Below are 14,226 nucleotides of genomic sequence, written 5' to 3'. Positions count from 1 at the left end.
AGTGTGACATGCAGATAACTAGTGTGATCAGTAGTGTGGCTGGGGTGCAACATCACATTAATGTCGATATTTGGATGGTAGGAGTTTATTTGAAAAATTCAAGATCACATAACACTAAACTAAGGTTCATTATTTCTATTTCTTCTTCTTCTTCTCCTTCTCCTCCTCCTCACAACATAGTCACATAAACAGTGTGATAAGTAGTGTGACAGGGGGTGTGACAGTTAGTGTGACATGGGGTGAGACAATGAGTGTGACATTTAGTGTGATAGGTAGTGTGACAGGTCATGTGACATTGGGTGTGACATGTCGAGAGATATGTCTAAATAAGAAAAATTATGTTAAAATTCAAAGGATATTGGTATGAGTCTCTTCAGAATTAAAAAAAATAGTAAGAATTAGGGAGCCTTATGTTCCGGTTTCACTAGAATTGCTTAGAGCACCACATGGATTGCGGTAGCCCCTTGCGAGGGTTTCTGCGCCTTGTACGGTGGTCGGTTCAGAGTGGATATGCTATCAAATGAAAAATGGGGGAGAGCTTTCTAATGGTACCAACTATGCTCAAATCTATTGTCGGGCGGTAAAATTATGGCCGGAATTAGAAAAGAAAAAAAAATGTAAGAAATGACAAAACAGTAAGAAAAATATAAAAGAAATGACTATTTTCTAATTTTATTTAAATCTTGTTGACTATTTTATAATGGGTAAATTCCTCCTATGGTACATGATGTTTGGCTACTTGGAAAATTTGGTACCTGAAAACGGACAATTTGGTACCTAAAGTTCTCAAATTTAGGTCATTTTGGTACTTATGTCAATTTTGACCATATTTTCAAAGTTATTTCCGTCATCATATCTCTACTTTACTTCATTTTTTCATAATAGCTCCAAATTGCCTCTAAATTATCACTAAAAATTTGATAACTCATCCACTTCGTATCTGTGATGATTTACGTATATAATTTTTCATAATGTAGCTATCAATCTAAATTAATTTTAATTATAAGTAATTTAAAAATATATATTTTAATAAAAAATTACAATTGCATAAAAGGCATTTTATTTCCTTTGCAGAAAATAATTATGATACAATAAGTATATTAAGAAAAAAAGTTAATTTTCGATATATGCGAAGTAGATGCTAAGTGGAGTAGATATATCAATTTAATTATCTCCAAAGAGAGGCAATTATAGGAAGAAATGAAGAAAATGTGAATTTAATGAGTTTAGGGCTAGAATGACGAAAATAACCCTAAAATATGATAAAATTGATAGTGGTACCAAAATGGCTTACAAATGAGAACTTCAGGTACCAAATTCTCTGTTTTCATACCTCATTTAAATTGTCCAAATAACCATACTTTAAGTACCATAGGAGGAATTAACCTTTTTATAATTTCAATTAAAATGAAATGACATTTTTCTAATAATAAAATAAGTGGTGATATTTTTCTAATTTATTATGTGAAATTGTACTTTTTTCTAATTTACTTTTTTTAATTAATGAATAATGATATTCCATTTAGTGAAAATTCAATACAACCATTGGATCAAGTGGGAGTTAAACTCCAATACAAGTCATACTCAAGATCAAGTAAAAAAGGATCATGTGGTAATATATATCACTATGGAAAATGATTATTGGTCTCAAAATTATTAGCCTCAAAAGTCTCAATTTTAGGTGTCATGATGTGTCACATAGCCACGTTGTGTTTTCAGAAAATAATGTAATATCATTTTGAAATATAATGACCATCATATCCTTCATGAATCTAATAATTTCATATTATTTTGACTTTATTCTATAAATAATTTATTTTGGTTTTTTTATCAATACTTTTTTAATTCACTCATGCTTGGATTAAATTAAAAAATATAAAGTGAAATTACATATAGTTTTTCATGTAAATTTATTCAAAATTATATTAATTTTCTATATATATATATTTAAAGCTCTATAAATTAATATTTTTGAGACGGTAAACAATTATTAATCAAGCGAGGAGAAAATAGTAAAAGATATAAAAGAACTTTGATGCAGAAAAATAGTAGTACAATATGTATACATCAATTTTGCAGTTTGTGGGTTGGAATAAAAAATCTGAAAAATATATAATCAAAATCTTTATATCAATGAATTCAATACATTTGCAAAAGTTACCTAACATTCGTTACACCAATAAGTTAATTTGAAAAGTCAAAAATTAAATTAGATCTAAAAAAGAAAGAAAATATATTGAAATATTAATCATACCTTATGAAAATTACTTTAGCTATTGATTAAAAAGGTAAGAAATTATGACTAATAAAATTGTGATGGATATGATTGTCATTTTACTTAAGATGTGGCGTAGTTTTATTAAATAAGTGATGTGTCTAAATGACAAGGCTTGACATATAGGACTACGACATTTTCAGGTCTGAATTTTTAAGTCTCTATATCATTCCCCTATCACTATTACCTTACCCGACATGACAAGACCCGTCCTGAAATTCGAAGTAAAATATGCAGGATTCACCTCAAGGAAAATCTACCAAAAATCCGGCATGACCTTCCTTGAAAATGGACAAGTCTGACATGTTCAAAATCGAAATATTTCTAAATTCACAAGCCCAACTTCATCACTTGAAGCCTATGTGCTTACACAATTAACCAAACTCCACAACTAAACTTCAAAGATGTAAATTTAATTTACAACTTGTTTAAATATCCAAGCATTCTAACAGAAAAAATCTTATCTAATAAACAAAGAGCTTAACTATCAACCTAAGACAAACGGTAGCAGTGGAAGGGGTAACTATGTCTCAACTCCTACTAAGCCGAATTGGACGATCTGCAAATTAGGCATTAGAAACCGAAAAGCCCAAGGAAAAGCGTTTGAAAGAAAACTACGTTAGAGTGAGTGGATAAAAATAATATTTTAAACTAACGAGAAAGATAACAATGAATATTTAATACTTTTCCAATTTGAGTTACTAATTAAACAAGCATGTGATTAATAAGTTTCAAATAAACATGATTCTAAATCATAATTGCAAAAATTCATTTTTGGAAAACCAAATTCAAATATGAGAACTTCCAAACAATATCAATCTCCAACTCAGGATTTGAAAAACAGAATGGGTCAAAATAATAATATAAAAAAAAACTAAAACCTCACACACATCCGTTACTCTTACAAGTTACCAGTGCATCCCCTCTCCTGGAATCTACTCTCCAGCTCACTAGTACATCCCATCTCTTCTAGTGAGTTAACAACCACGCTCCTATGACACCAATTACATCCCCTCTCTTCTAGTATCTATATATGAGATTCACTAGTACATCCCCTCTAGATTTCTTCTAGTGAGTCAACAACACCTATAACATTGCCCGTACATCCAATCTCTTCCGCGTTTTTTATAATCTCAAAAGAACACTAGTTCATCCCCTTTCTTCTAGCGTTTCGACAATAACAATTATTTATAACTGCCAGTGCATCCCCTCTCTAACAACTCTATAATCCCAGAACATCACTAATTCATCCCCTCTCTCCTAGTGTTGACACCACATCCAAAATTACCAACACAAATCTCAAAACAAATAACACATTATTCTTCCACAAAAAAGGCCATCAAATAATAATTCAAGAACAAAAAAGACTCGAATCCTTTCCAGAAAAGAATATCACAAAATATCACTAAAACCAACATAAGATGAATAACCGATAATTTTCAAAATAGAATCACATGCAATTCTATGTAAAAATAAAATTCACTCACCTTGAGAATACGAATCGTCACCCATATCGTAAACCAAATCTCTTAAAACGAGCATTCAAGAACCACCGTTGGATCTAGCCCAAACTTCTAGGATATAAAAATGACGCTAAAATGAACCCGTAGCCAATTGAGGATTCGAAAATCAGAATTATGGATAAAAAATTATGATCCATAGAAATTTCATCATATACTAATAAAATAAAATAAAAACTAGAGAGAAACAGTGTTAAAATAAAATAAAAACTAGAGAGAAACAGTGTTTGGAGAGAAAGAAATCACATGGATGAGAGGGCTGTAGCCTATTTATAGCATTAAGAAAGCCACGTGTCACAAAATGATTGGTTCATTTTGACACGTGTCAACCACCAAATGGAAGCCCATCTCTTTGACCCACAAGCCGATACGTGTCCAAATGACACATCAAAAATGACACAGATGAGCGTTGAAATACCTAGCAATTAAGTTAAGTTTTAGACCAATGAGATTGCGTCATGTTGTCATGTAGGAAAAATGTAATCAAAATTTGAAAAATCGTTAAAAATATTTTGAAACTCTAAAAACTTCCTTGAAAAATATGCTGAACTCGTGGAGACTTTAATTTCTATTTCTCAAAGAAAATAGAATTTGACATACTTAAAAAAATCGAAATGTTACACGACATACCTAATCAGTTCATATTCTCATCATATTTATGCATTAGTCTTGTCAGCCTCACATGTAACTATACTTCGGGTCCTTACATATTTGAAATCATCTCCTGATCAAGATCAAGATTAAATTCCAATAATTATTTAAATTTGAGAGCAATCCAAGACTCTAACTAGGCGGGTTGTCTTATTACTCGCTGGTTCGACTGGATATTATGTTTTCTTAGGAGATTCATGATCTCATGGCTGACCAAGAAGCAAAAGGCAATATGGATATCAAGTGCAGAGGTATAATTAAGAGCAATGCCCGGTAGATGTTGCAAACTCACTTGTTTACAATATTTATTTGGTTGCATAGACATATTCCTTAACTAGCTGATTTGCATTGTTATAATCAATTAGCCCTATACATAGCTGCTAATCCAGTTTTTCATGAAAATTCACATTGCATTGAGATGTGTTGTCAATTTATTCGAGACAAGATACTAAATGATTCAGTTAGAACTCGATATATGTTGGCTCTTTGCAACAATTGTTGCAAACATATTCACAAAGGCATCATGGGAAAAGACAAATTCAAATAGTTGTTATATATTCTCCAATTGTCAATATTACTTAAAAGAACCAGTACTGGTTTTTTTCTCTCCAACTTTATGCTCTGCTTGCTCTCTACACAGTTAACCCCCCCCCCCCCCCCCCCCCCCCCCCTTTTCGATCTAGATTTGGCCTGAGAGTTGGGGGAGATTAAAATTCCCCGTCTTTCTTGTACGTATGTACTTCCATGCATTTTAAATTAACTATCGTGCATCAAACTAATAGTATTTGCACATAACTTGTATAAGTAAACCTTAGTGCCTGGAATCCGCTCTATGATTAAGGTCCATGTCAGTACGTATGGATTGATAGGCATGAGTGTCTGACCCATATTGGATGCACCCTCAGCCACTCTACCTCCCTAGACAAAGTTGTTGTATGCATAGGAAACACTTGTATATTACCTGCCAAAAGGAACAAGCTCACATTCTCATTCTCATCCTCATCTTCACCCGTCCCTGCCCTACCAATTGCTTTTGTTGCCTCCTTATTTTTTTTAATAACTCTTTTCATTTCTGCAAGTTAAAGATAAAAATTACAACGCAACTTTTATGGGTACCAGGAAAAAAAAAACAGTACTAGATTAAATATAAATTTCATTTGTTTATCTGCTAAATATAAATCTGTTTTGCTAGCTAATCTTTCTAAATTAAGAGAGATACGTTAACATGAAGAAGTGAGGAACTGAAGTCTGCAACCCCTAAACCTAGGCTATTGGTTTGCCAAAAGGACAAGAAAAAAACCTCAGCCATTAACTTATTGCCTATTGGTCGATCTAGTACGTATTTGACAGTTTTTGCATATAGTGTTCATATATGATTTGTTATAAACTAAGTTCTTTCCTCTGATCACTAAAGAGAAGATAATGCTAGGAGACCAATTGCACGCCAGAACCAAAGAAAAGACTTGCACATTTAGTGGATGTTATAGACTAGGGAAATACATTCCCCAACTATATTTGTTTTATAATAATGAAATCTCATGTATGTGTTGTTACACATGATCATATCTTCATTCTAATCAATTTCATTATCCAACATATGGGGAAAAAAGAAGTCTTGGTTCACCCCTGAATGATGTGTATGTATATATGATGGTATGTTTGCTAGCTATTCAAATGAAAGGGGACATTATATTGTTTGGAGATAAGAATTCTATGTTTTGACACAGTTTTGTCCCTTAAAAGTTGGGATGTAGGGTTAGGAGAGATGGTTCTCGTCTTACCAACACCCGACCATTCCCTTCATTACCATCTTTTCCAGAATGCACCACCGTACCGGAGCTTCTCGTTCTCACTGCACGTACCCTTACGAGATTAACTTCTTGGAATTAGATCAGCTAAAAAGGAAGGGGGAAAAATTGAAGAACTATTCTCGATCAGTTCATTTTGAGCATAAAAAAAATGAAGGATATAATGGAATGGCCCTTGTTTGTTTTACCGATAAACTTTCCCGGACTCCGTCGAACACGAACCAGTAATACTCGAAGAATTAAAATTTAACAGCCATGCATTTTACAGGTTCAGGCATTTTGATTAGGGTACACTACCAACCCTTATATATAGTTATTACCTTATCCATTTCATGATCGACGGGTTGAACAAGATATATATAAACCTGATTAATGCTCTCGTGTATTTCGATTCTCCGATCGACACATATAAGCTTAAAAGTGAGGCCAGTGCGTCTTCCACTGAGGTAAGGCTGCTGCCTGCGATCTAAGTGCGTTTCGTACGTAACCAAATGATGATTCCTTATCTAGAAATATGAAGTTCAATTACGCACTCTTCTTCTCCGCCCAGGAATGGAAAGTACGTCGATCTCCAAATTTTGCTTCCAACAAACTTACTTCTCCTGTTCTCCAGAATTCAGATGATGAAGAGTAAAAAAAATGGCATTGCCTGTTTGATTCTTATCAGTACTACATTTGCTGGGAATCAACTAATTAATTTGTTCAACTTTGTAATTAATTAGCTCATGCATATAGCCATGTACAGTATATGAAGATAGGGTAAGATATTTGACATGTGGAATGTGCTCATTTTCTAAACCAAACTGCCTCCATGTCATATATATATATATACGTACATGTATATATATATATATATATATACGTACATGTATATATATATATATATATAACTCTTCTAATGATGAATTCTTTTTTGGAGTATTTTAAATGGATAACTCATTAACCAACTTTTCGATTATATTTTCATATTTCCACCATTCAATTTTTATGGTTTGATGTGTATATCACTTCTGTAAAAGTTTCAGTCAATGCAAAATGGTGATAGTTAATGTATTAAACTTTGTGACAGTAATGAACGCATCAAAAAAGGGATGTTGAATGTTGAATGATGGAGATGTTGAAATGCAATCGAAAAGTTGGTCAAATGACTTATCTCTATAAAAAACCAAAAAAATGGATCCCTTAGTGTAAGGACCTTGTATATATATATATAGACAATCGAGTGTGGACGTCAGTAATTTTCTAGAAATTTAAGTGTTGTGGAAAAGTTGCAGATTTCGACTGCCGTAGGCCGGTGATGGAACTCCAGTCCTATAGATAGAAGCACCGGGAGAAGACAGTATGACCGGCACCATCCGTGCCGTCGTTACGCGTCACCGGTCACTAGAACGGCCAAATCCGCACCGTGTAGACGTCGGCTCCATAACGGCCTCTATATGTATCTGCTCCATCGATTAGAAAGTCATTAACATTGTCCTCAGCAGAAAATCAAGTACTGGATCGAAAAACAGAACTGAACATATATATCTTCAAGATTCCGCTTTTTGAGATCAGGGTTCGTGGCGGCAATTAGCTTTAAACATAACCTAAATTAACTTTCTACGGGGAGTCAGGGACAAAATATTAAATGGTCAGTCAAATAAGGTTGCTGCATACATATACAGTTTTCAATATGATTCTATGCATCTGTTTGGTAGAAGAAGCTTGATAGAAGATGCAAGGTTTCGATCCACTTTCACTTTAACCCCCGTTGCGCTTTTAGATCGGTCGATCACGGGATATGCCCTTGTTTGTTGGAATTGTTGTTAAATATTGATTTGGTGATCGCTTAATTATTTGAGACTAACAAACTATGATTGACTCCCACTTTGAGATCGATTTGGTGGAATTCCCACTCACAACTCATGCTAGCTATAGCCACCTAATCGTAATGAATTATCATCATGATTATAAAAAGCCTCTAGAAGAGGCATTAGATTATGGCCAATTTTTCATTCCACTTGCAAAACAACAATTAACCCATGATCATGTCATGTCCCTACTGTTAGGAACATACTCGTCAAGTTCATGCTTTTGTCTTTTCCATTTCTGAGTAGTGCTTTCTTCGCAATCGTATATAGAGATATAAATGAGCCATCAGCTAGTATGAAATTTCACTCTACTAAAGGTGTTTAAACACGAGACGAAACTAAGAATATATTTCGTTCATACGGTTTAAAATTAAGCATCATTAATTAATTCGCATATATGCGTATTAATTAATACACGTTGTCAAATATGTAGTTCTCCGCTCGAGAAATTATTATATATATCTGCCGCATATCTCACGTGTCGTATCTCATTAATGTTATTGGTTCATTTTATACTGTGATTGTTTCTGATTGGTTCTTTTATGTAAATAAACTTTTGTCATTTTCACCGCGTACATGTTAATTATACCATGATGTAATATGATTAGCTTGGTACATCATATGACAGTGTCACGTGGTGTGGCGGGTACACAGAATAATTACTCCCCTCCCCTCCTCTCCCCTTAATAGGCTTATGATCTAGCATGCAATTTTACTGTCAATCGTGTTACCTTTTTTTTTTCCTTTCGTGTAAATCACATTACACTTGGCATGAGAAATCTTTACGACCTAGCTTGAGTGCACTTGCAACTATTATTCTTGCAAAGAACAAAATAACAACTGATCGAAACAGAATGTTATTAATTAGATATCCTGTATACAAGTGATCAAGCTCACTTTCAGTGTGTTGCATGGCAATAATGGCATGTTCATTCTATGCATGGTATGACCAACATTGAGGAATGAGAACACCACAGTTTTAATTTAAAATCTAATCACCACATATAATGAACAATGAGATAAGTGAAGCAATTTCTTTGAGTAGTGGTTATCAAATCAAGAAAGTAAAAATGATCAAGTGAGTAATACCGAATGCCTAAATTTCGATAGAAGTTAATTCAAAGAACAAATTGCACCTAGAGGCTAGGTTAATTAAGATATATTAATTTCCTATCATGGATTCGAATATAATAAAACACCGAATGCTCTAGAAACTCCCAGAACGGAAAGAGAGTTCATCTCTTGATATTATATACATCAGCGTAATTGTCAAATGATAACCCCGATTCAATCTCCGGCGCACACATTATACTACCAAGATTATAACCAATCGATTTGTGCTTCACATCGTCAATTGGAACATGGTACAATTAACCATATATGCATGTCTTCGACTGCAGGACCACTTCCTTTAGAAATAAATAGGATCTCTTAACCGAATTCGAACATGTATATATATTGGAACTGCAAACATCAGCCTTCAATTTATTTATTTATTTAATCTGCACCTTTTGGACCAAATTTTAAGTCGCAGACCATCTTTAATTATTCATGTTTGATTATGAACATACATAATCAACAGCATTCCAAAACTAAGTTGAATTGTCTGAAAGGGATATAACATTCGGTGACAAACCGCCTACAATACTTTTCTTCATTGCATGATGGTTATGGATCGAGGACACTCACTAGTTTTTTTAAAATTTTCGCACAAAGCTGGCCAGATAATTAGCTAGTTTCCCTTTTCTTCTTTGCACCGCCATGCATTCAAAAGCGTAGGAATCTCTTGTTGCTTTCTTGACTGTTATGCGTGTTTCACTAGCAAAGACGCCATCATTTTTGTGGGTGCAAATCATGTACTGTTCATCAACAAGTTACTTGTAATACAAGATTACAAACTATCCATATACAGACATGTTTTCTATATGAATGGATTGTAGCTCTCTACGTGGACAAGTTCTTCATCGCTTTACGGTTCTGGGTTGCCATACAAGTTTAAATTTGACGTCGGTGTATGGATAATGTTTTAGATTCTCGCACATATCCATACACCTATCCAAGACAAAATCAAAAGACAATCGATGGGGGAGTAATCTATTTGGAGGGTCATGCAGCGACTCAATCTACCTCTTATTGTTTAGTTCAGAGAGGTCAAGGTTCAATAAAGTTATGTGATAAAAAATCTGTCAACACTTCTGATCTTTACTCGTAGAGTTTGGAGCTAGGGCAATAAGGGTTTAGGACTTTTAGGGTTCAATCGACTAAACGTGAATTAAAGAATTTAAGTGCAGGCTGTGCATATTTACCATGCATGGATCACGGGGACGGAGGTCGGTGTTTGTCAACATATATTAAGGCTCAAGTTACTGAGCCATTGATGGAGGAACTTGCATGTTCCAGTCGGGACCAGAGGTGGTCGATCGGCCACCGACTTTGGCATGACTTGTCCGCAGCATGCAGGACTGAGACTGCCGCAGACTAATTATAATTAGTTTCGCATATGCATGACAATGATGACATGACATGCTTTTCTCGGCTAGCCGCGCGGTCAGCGTCAGAAAGAAAGCTTAATCAGAAGACATGTTCAAAGTATCTTCTGATAATGGAAGTACGAACGAAGCTGGTTAAAAAAGGCCGGAGGAGCAACAGCTATACACGTAACTGAATTCCGGCTACCGGCCATACCGCTGACCGGCGTCCAAAGCAACTACTACGTACAACTAAAACTCGATCGGTACGGTGACGAAAATGAGGTAATTTAAATTGATCCAGCAACAATGCAAGTATTTTATGCAATTTGTCACAAACTCTTAACTCCCTCTTTTGACGTATTGAATTTGGTTGCCTTCTCAAATGGCAGCATGATAAGCAAACTGTCGAGCTAGCTTGACCCACATTTGCCTTTTGAGACTTCTAGATATATATGTCATCTTAACGTACAATGTGTCAATAGTAACCTATAAGTAGTTATCATCTTTTAGTAGTAGATACAGGGTCTAATCACTCTATATATGTCAAAAGAGAGACCACAGCCATCACTAATTATTGATCTCATCCTTCAAAATCGAGTGTAGTATTGACTTGTGAAGAAGTGTTGATATTTGGATGAGCCATGGCACAGCTATCGTATATGCAGTGCAAGTCCTAATGAGCAATATTGCTATCTATGTTGTGGGCTGCAGCCATTTGAGTCAGACTCCCATAAACCAAAACAAAAGCTTTCTTATCGTTGTCATCAAATACAAATTTTGTGATGAGATGAATACAAAATCAGTTGCAAAAACATTCATATTGGTGTGGGATCGATGGTGGATCACTTGCACAGAAGATAGAGGGTGTGCACAACAAGGAAGTAGGGACTGCCATCACCTTGTGCTGGTGAATTGTTTACACCTTGTCATGGTGATATATAGGCTATGTTTGGTAAAGCTTTTTACCTCCGGTGATTATAAGTTAAGTTAAGAGAAGTGTTTGGTAAATCAGCTTCTCACTTGCTGCTTTTAAAAGCCAGAGCTTTTAAGCTCGAAAAGCAGAAGCTACCCTTAACCTCCTTTTAGAAGCAGAAGCCGCGGTGCCTACTGTAGCGGAGGACACTGTAGTTTAATGAAATTTTCGTAATACCAATGGGTGTCCTCATCTCCTTCAACTAATTACGACGAATTGCCACAGAAAACCTTTCAATCCTCTCACCCAAGCCATTATCTCTCTCACTCTCTTCTCTCTCTCATTTCTTCATTCCCAAAACCTGCCATTGATGGCTCTATGAAGCTTCCCCGCCGCCGCTTCACCCTTCCACAGATCTTCCATGGCCACCGTCCCCTACCTCCTCCTCCTTCCCCTCCTCTCAGTCACCTTTAGCGCCACAGACCCGAACGACCTCGCCATTCTGAACGAGTTGAAGAAAAACATGGTCAACTCCGACTTCCTCAACTGGCCCGACGACAACTCTGACCCCTGCGGCCCTCTTAAGTGGGACTACGTCTTTTGCTCTGCCAGTAGAGTCTCCCAGATTCAAGTCCAAGGGCCTCATTGGACCTTTCCCCCATAACCTCAACCAGCTCTCCCAACTCTCCAACATCGGCCTCCATCGCAACCACTTCAGTGGGCCCCTCCCCTCTCTAATGACCTCTTCCAATTGAAGTACCGCGCTTATTGAGTTTCTTGGGGAGTTGGAGTACCCTTCTGAACTGGCTGAAGGTTGGTCTGAAACATTGCTTCTAAAACAGAACTGATGTGTTACGAAAACACAGAAGCCGTTGTTGCAGCATGTGATAGTGCTCAGGGAAGATGGGCAAAGCTACTTGGGGTTCGTGCTCTTCTTCATCCAAAATTGAGATTACAGGAGTTTTTGAGCATATATAATATCACATAAGAGTTTATAACTACTACCGAGAAGGTAAATTATTTTATTTATTTTATTCCATTTGCATTCCTTTTTGCTGCATCTTCCATTTGTTTCTAGTTTTATAATTAGACAATGTGTTATGCATCTCAATTTTACCCATCGTATGCAGATAGGGGGAAGGCCAGGATTTAGCATTAGAGGAACACTACAGTCACAGGCAAAGGCCTTCCTCGATTATCAGCATGAATCACGGGTTAGTTCTAACTGTGCTTACTCGTATGTAATTTCAGTTTCACGTGGTATGGTACTGTAAGGTAACTGCTTTGCGCCTTGATATGTTTAGATGACAAAGATAAAGGCAGTTCTAGACCAAGAAACGTGGGTGGAAGTAGATGTCCCTGATGAATTTCAGGTTATTGTCACTTCATTATTTTGTTCTGAAGCATTGGTAACTGAGAACCTGGATCCATAGTAGTTCGGAAACAAACCACACTGGGGTGGCCAGAAGCAGTAGTAGTTCAGATGCGGTGGATACAGGACCAACAATCACAGAACAGCAAATTAAGCGAACTAGTTCAACTGACTTATCTACGGATATAACTGGATGTCTGTCTACTTTTTTTTTCTTCCAGGTTTTGCATTTTTTCTAAGATGTATAAAGTCCTGTAAGATATCCTTAAATTTGACAAAGAAGGTTGTTGAAACAAGAACTATTTTATACCAGTCACTGACTTGAATTACAAATTGTACTTACTAGGCTCAGTGTTTTGTTCCCCTGATTGTAACGGGGTAGAGATGAACCAATTGAAAGTTTTGATTGAGTGAAAGGACTTCAGGGCTGTAGCTGTATTCGTTGTTGAGGCGCTTGAATCACATCTGATTGTACCAATACCCCTCCATTGCCGAAATTTGTGGACACTGTTAAAGTGGTTGTTTATGGGAATCCTTTGTTTATGGTAATCCATCTGAGCAGGGCCCTGCGCCAGAGAGTAATTCTACATCAACGAGTTTCCCGACATGCACAGGTTCTAATGGAAAATGGGACTTTTGAATCAAAGGCATCAAAATGGCCCAACATAGTTTCGATTGTTGCTCCTGTCACAAGTGTTGTTGTTGTTGTTTTTGCTTTGCTTGTTATTCCTTTGTCCATATACTATTGTAAGAAGAGAAGAACCGACTATCAGGCTCCAAGTTCTCTTGTAATTCACATCTTCATTAAAAAATTTAAATTGACAACAACTTTTAACATCTTCATTGAAGATGTTCTAAGACCTCTAGTAACTTTATGTTGTTTCTGTCAATGTATTGAATAAATGTATTCAATATGTATATATCTTACATTATATAGTGAATACATGTATACATCTATTCATATTCAAATAGATGTTTTGAATCAATATCATAAATTATTCATTGCCTTTTTTTCTTGACTATAAATTGTTAGCAATTACTTGTACTTGTTGGTCTAACATGTATATGTTTATTTTCAAATGTCGCATAATAATCATAATATCTTTAAAAAAAGTTAAAAAAAGTTGTTACGGAAATAATATACTTGAGTACATTATATTACCAAACAATTCATACAAAATTATCTTAAATGTTTAAATTGGTCATTTGATAAATTAAAAACATAAGCCAGTTTGAGTTTACCAAACACATTCTCATAGCTTCTACTACAAACAGCCACTTATAAAAGCCAGTTTACCAAACACTCAATTACTTTACTTATCAGCCACTTATTCTAAAAAATAAGTATAAGCCAGTTTTTTTAATA

The 14,226-nt window shown here is 35.4% G+C and overlaps 1 long non-coding RNA gene across 1 annotated transcript; it reads left to right on the top strand.

Moving 5' to 3' along the window:
- Positions 1 to 11,863: 11,863 nt before the first annotated feature.
- Positions 11,864 to 13,076, top strand: LOC126786776 (uncharacterized). The gene is made up of 3 exons (XR_007671217.1): positions 11,864 to 12,500; positions 12,619 to 12,702; positions 12,793 to 13,076. It is a non-coding gene; the product is annotated as an uncharacterized LOC126786776 (long non-coding RNA).
- The last annotated feature ends 1,150 nt before the right edge of the window (positions 13,077 to 14,226 follow it).

Source organism: Argentina anserina, chromosome 3 (assembly GCF_933775445.1).
Source record: "Argentina anserina chromosome 3, drPotAnse1.1, whole genome shotgun sequence".
In the NCBI taxonomy this organism is placed as follows: Eukaryota; Viridiplantae; Streptophyta; class Magnoliopsida; order Rosales; family Rosaceae; genus Argentina; species Argentina anserina.
The sequence above is the reverse complement of the archived record's forward strand: the minus strand, read 5'-3'. Positions and strand labels throughout refer to the sequence as shown.